Source organism: Anomalospiza imberbis, chromosome Z (assembly GCF_031753505.1).
Source record: "Anomalospiza imberbis isolate Cuckoo-Finch-1a 21T00152 chromosome Z, ASM3175350v1, whole genome shotgun sequence".
Lineage (NCBI taxonomy): Eukaryota > Metazoa > Chordata > Aves > Passeriformes > Viduidae > Anomalospiza > Anomalospiza imberbis.
Window position 1 is genome coordinate 46,926,758 of NC_089721.1, and position 6,000 is coordinate 46,932,757.

At 37.4% G+C, this 6,000-nt stretch overlaps 1 protein-coding gene across 1 annotated transcript in view; it reads right to left on the minus strand.

Annotated features, from left to right (window-relative positions):
* The window catches only part of TMC1 (transmembrane channel like 1), an 82,618-nt gene extending 77,934 nt beyond the window's left edge, over positions 1-4,684 (minus strand). Inside the window, exon 1 of the mRNA XM_068175897.1 lies at positions 4,230-4,684. The gene's annotated coding sequence lies outside the window, so the exon portion shown is untranslated. The remainder of the gene's footprint in view (positions 1-4,229) is intronic.
* Between the last annotated feature and the right edge of the window lie 1,316 nt (positions 4,685-6,000).

Genomic DNA, 6,000 nt, shown 5'->3' on the forward strand with positions numbered 1-6,000 from the left:
AGGAACCACATCACATTTCCTACCCTTCTATTGTTAAGAGCCATCTGACATGGTTTCTTGTATATATAGCTTCTGAGAGGAGTACCTTTAGAAACTTTTTCTCTCAAGAACAGGATCACCTCACTTGACAAATTGGTTTTCAACTACAGGACAGGTTTTAGAGCTGCTACATTTTCGTGAGTAGCAACAATTTCAAAGTTTTTTCTGAATGAGGAGACAGACTGTGATTCAAACTGCTAGTACTCCTTGCATTTTTGGATGTTTACAAGTTTCTGTCTTACAAAAGATTATCTCATTTCTGTGTTTGGAAACACCAGACTTGCTATTTCTTGTTCATCTTATTTTCATCAAAGACATTCATCTACTAAGAGATCAAGTAAATCCATTTGAAAAATAAACATGATTATTTGATAAACACTGTCAAAACAGATCACAGAAAGAAAATTACAAGAGCAATTGAATTGTTACAATAGAAAATTGTACCTTCTAAATATTAAATATCAGTTGGATATTAGCTACCAAAAACCTCTCCAAAGCAGGTTCCTTTGTGTTTGTCCATAAAAACACTGGTGGTTCCGACCACTCCTTCACCAGTGTCCCACTTTGTAAATCCTGCCCAAAATGTAGTCAGGCTAGGGACAGAAGGGACCACTTCAGTCCAGGCTGGAATCTGTCTCATAACTTTGCATACTGAGTTTCAACAGTAATGTACTGCACACCTTTTTCTTAGCTAACAGAAATACCATAGTCTGATTTGCAGCCTGAAAGAAATGGTGGATAGCAGTTACTGAAGTGTCTGCTCAGAAAAGTGGTGAAAATTAATATGACTTTATTCTTCACTTACAGAATGTTAAGGTTTACCTTTAATAGTCTTCATTAACATAATGAGAATAGCTATGGGACATGATATCCAGCCTGGGTCCAGCTTCCAGAGGATCCTTGTTTCAGCTCTTCAGTTATTACAGCTCCTTAAGATAATTTGGTTCTGAAATATTTTTTTCTGTCTTTTTTCCAGCTTTTGTCACAGAGGACCTCTGTAATCTAAGCCACTGTATGATCTCACAACCAGTGGTATCTTTACAACTGAGAGTGTATGAAACTAAATTGAGCTAACCCCATTCATAAAGGCAAATTTGGCTTGGAAACTCGTTTCATCTGTGACAAAGAAGGGTGACGTTAAAGCTATTCAAGCATAGGCTGAGAATAAAGGCAAGGGGTAAGAGCCTTTAACAACAGCACCACTGCTAAAAGAAATGCTTGTTAAGTCAAAGTTTCTTTACGAAAAGTAACTTTCATCAAATATTTTTTCCTCTTTTCCAAAGACCAGTTATGAACTTGCATGCTATGCAAATGTAACCATGATCAATTGGCTAAAGAACTACATAATATATTTATATTGTTTACTGGGAGTCCATAACAGGTGGTATAAAAAAAAGCAGAACAAAACTTGAAATGTAATGTAATTACATACTTAAAAAAAAAAAAACCCAGCTGTTATAATCAGCTCCAGTCAGCAAGCTGAAAAATGTTCTACATGTCTTCTACATGTTTCCTCAAGTGGCAAAACTGAATAGCCTCAAGGCCTTCAACAATATGACTCTCTGGGGAGAAAAAATCAACTGGATGGGTTTTTTAAGTTGAAAAAACAGTGTAAAGCTTTTGAGACATTTAAGCTTCTTCTAAATATCATACATGGGTCAGGGAGGGAAAAATAAACTACAAGTGATCAATTATTTATTTACTTACTCTGCAGAAAAGAGAACTGCTAAAGAAAAAAAAACAGTGAGGATCACAGTAAGAAAGCGATAAATCAATTAGTAGCTTTTTAAAGAGGAAAACAGCTACACAAACTGGTACTACAATTTGCAGGTTTGACCTCAATTACTGTCTCTTTCTATTGATCAGAAATTAAACCTAACATCTGCAGTTGCAGAGAAAATGGGTGCTTCTCATAGCAAATAACCTAGAAAATGTAACAATGTAAATGAATTGGTTTTTCTATTCTTAGGCATCCAGTAAAATCTTCTGCAGCATTTAAAAATGTCCTTGTGTTTTATACCTATTTTTCTCCCTGTAGAGTGTAAGTGCAGTGATGATAGTCACCAAGCACATTGCCCTTCCTGTTCTAAATTAGTTATCTTTATCTTTCTCATCTTTACTCATACTTGCAACACCAGCTCCTTCTGATGATAGACTAATTACCAGGACTATTGGGTAATGCATCTGCTTATTAGCACTGACGAAAAGAACAATGGTAATATAAAGGGCCTTGCTGTGTGCAAACAGCACCTATTTCTTCTACTGTTTTTAAACCCATATAGGCACTCAGAAAACGCAGCCTTGAGTGTAAGAGTCTTTCAGTAAGTTGTTGCTTGATAAAAAGTAAGTTGTTTTTTGATTCCATGTGGACTTCATGTCTAACATTTCTCTTTCCATCATCTTTCTAAGATTTTAAGGAAACAGATTATTAGCCTGTATTTAATTTATCTAAGCATTGTTTTGGCAGCCAAATCCATTGTGACTTTCTTCAGCATTTTAACTTAGATTTCATTCTTGGCTGAATATGGCAAATGCAATTAAATATTAATAAACTGTCAGGAAACAGCAGAAAACTCACATCATATGGGGATAACTTATTTACAGAAGACTTTTGTTTGGTATTCCTGACACAGATTGCTCAGAGAAAACAAAAAACCCAAGCTAATTATTCAGGGGACTGTAGAGATGCTCAGCTGGCAAATGGGTGTTCTGGTTGAAGGTTGGTTGTTACCATTCTCTGCTACCTGCAAACACTGCAAAATGGATTACAGGATCACTCTCCCATCCTTTCAGAATTGGTTTATCCAGCCAGCCAATTTGAGTTGATCTACCTGACTTTTCCTCATATGGATGATTCACAGCTTATGAGATTCCTTCAACTAGGAAGGAATAATAACCTTTTATTGGCTGATGACAGCAAAACTGTCTCTTCACCTAAGAGAGAAATGTCCAGAAGTGGGCAGACATCCTTCTGAACAATTCAGAGCTTTGGGGATGATAGACCCCAGCATTTCCTGACCAGAGTACACTACCTACCACAAATGCCAAGAAAAAGCACTGGTAGAAAGAGAGATCCTCTACAATAATATAAAGTCACATTCTTTCAGATCCTAATAGACTAGACAAGACCCTAAATGAGCATCTTGAAATTAAGGGTACATTATACAGCAGGCACCTCCAGAGAGTCCCAGATTTGTCAAGCAAATATGGTTAGAGCATTACAACAGAATACAACAATATAAAAGCACAAGGAGGCAGAGTGAGCAATTATTGTTTTTCATTACCTGGAAAACATTTTCAGTTTTTGGTTTTCATTATTTTGGGGGAGACAAAATATTTGCAGTCCTTAAATCTGTGAACCCTGAACACCAAATTCACTACAGAAAAGAAAAAGTCCTTCCCAGGGCAGGGTATAGTTTTAAGGTACCTCAGACACTTAATTCTTCAGAGAAAAAAAAAAGGTTCAGTAAACTAAAAATATATTACTATTATTATTACAAGCATACAAGTAAATGCTGCTCTACCAAGGCTTCTTTGGGCAAGCACTGCACAGGCCATAAAATTCCTGCCTTGAGGAGACTGCAACCAAACTTCATTTACTCTTGAAAGCAATTGTGATACGTTACTGTTCTTTACACAGCTTAAAAGATGCAATACTCTAATAACCAGAGTAAATAAATAGCTGATTTGCCAGTCCTTTCTTGTCCAGAAAGCAATAGAGTTGGCCATCAGGATATACAGCTTAGAAATATAATGGGGTACGCAAAAATGTTACTAAATATTTTCACATAAGTTTAAGAATCTTAGCAACAAAATTAGTTATAACTAGCCTTTTTTCTTGCCTCATTTTTTATTTCCTCCCAAGAACTTTATTGTTTTTATTTTTAAAAAAGAATTCCTTTCAGCATATATTTGTAATATATTAATACTTCTAGCAGAATCTTTGATTAAAAAAAAAAAAAAAAAAAAAAAAAAAAAAAAAAAACTATGAGGCTAGTTATGGATGTAATCAGTTATCCCAGGAATCCCTTTCTGCAGCACTTTTGAAATAAGTAGAAGTAAGCCCACCACGTCAAGATGCAGTGAAATCCCTGCAATGATTCCTCAGTGAGCCCTACTCCCCCTTCCTCTCCCACTTTCACTGAGGCACCAAAGGGCTTCAAGTGTATTTTTCAGTCACCACTTCTCACCCATTGACCTGATCTCCACTTCCACACCTCTGCTGCTCTCCCATGGTGGTTAGTCTTACTCAGACAACCTTTTCTGTATCCTGAGCTACTGTCTTGAGCTATCGGAGGGAAGCAGACTGCTCCATTGTTGCCTTTATTCTGGTTATGTCTGAAAAGCAAAAGCCTCTCCTACACTCACACCTTCTTCATCACCAAAAAATTAGTTCCCTGGTTGCAAATGTAACCATGCTGTTACATTTGTTTGAAACTTTGAGCTTTGCTGTGTTATGTTCAAGTACGTGCAACCCTCGCCTTCTGTTCTCTTTTCAATTTGCCTTTGTGACATTTTTTCATTTCCTTTCGTGTAGAAAGAGATTACTACTCTGACAGCTCTTCTGTGATAGCTCCTTCAGGCTGCACAAAACACTTCCTCACACAGATCAGACTGCTCCAAACGGTGCTGCTGTAGCTGCTGGTGCTGCTGCTGATGCTGCGTACACTGACCAGTACCCACTTACCATGGAAATCACAACAATGCATGCAGAATAAAGTGGCTATGGCAGGAGTAAACTTTGCTCCTGCAGCTATATAGGCCATGAGGAATAGGATCAAAGCAGCTGAACACTGCTCTTACTCAATCTGGACTCCATTCTAAATAACCAGGACTTTTTTCAAAGAGCAGTAGGAAAGGATGCAAAATGGAAGGAGGAAAAAGTAGGCTGGAGACATTCAGAAAGTACTTTTAACAGCCTTTGGAACAAATGAAGATCCTTGTCCCTGGTTGTTCGACATGAACATCTTTACTCTATAGACAAAGTCTGCACAGAAGCACTTGTGAAGGTGAGGAAGGTACAGATGACTCACCTAGAATCGAAACAGTGATGTGGTCAGTGAGTTGTTTATTTGGTTTCACAACTTCCTGCCTTTTTTAAGTGCAAGACCTCTCCAGGTCCTCCCAGGGTACCACACACTCCTTCTCATGTCTGTGTACCATATCTAAAGTTGATTTGCCTCTGAAAACAGGGAGGAGCTTGGCAGCAATTTTAGTGGTGGATTACTTGCCTAGTGTTCTCACTATTACTGTACTAGTGGTATAGGACTGCAAAATGAAAATGTGTCATGGCACAGAAGAAATGAACATGTAGGCTGTATGTGCTATATTTTACTTGCTATTTACCTTTGCAATGTGTCTTGCTGTTCTCTGCTCAGTTTCTCCTTGAAATTACAGGATTGTTTGGGTTTGAATTTATTTTTCCATTTTCACTGTTTTGTAAGTGTGTCTCTCTACATTCATCATCTCTCATGACACTCTGCTAAGCAATCATTCATTTCTCTGTGACTGGCAGTTTCTCACAAAGGCATTTTTATACCTTGCTTAATAGCTCTTCTCCAGCCAGAACACATGAATTTCTCTACAGGCCATTACTATTTCCACTTTTAACTTTGTTTTTAATCCCTGACACCAAACAAACTATGGGTGTCTTTAGGGATTTTCATTAATCTTGTTTTTTTCTTGCAGAGAATCTTGTCTTTTTCAATAGTAATTAGCTTTTAGTGTTCTACTTCCCTCTTTTCTTTCACTTTGTCTTCCTCCTAGATGTTTTTCCATTGCACACATTCCATTGTGTGTTTGGAGAGTACCTAGCATGTCACTGTCACTGCACATCATTGCCACTGCTGTAAGAAAAAGATCTTAATTTATTGCTTAGGAAATATCATCCCATGTTATTTCCTGAAATTTCTACAGCCTATTATTTATATGGTCACCTGAGTCTTAACCAGTCAACCCACA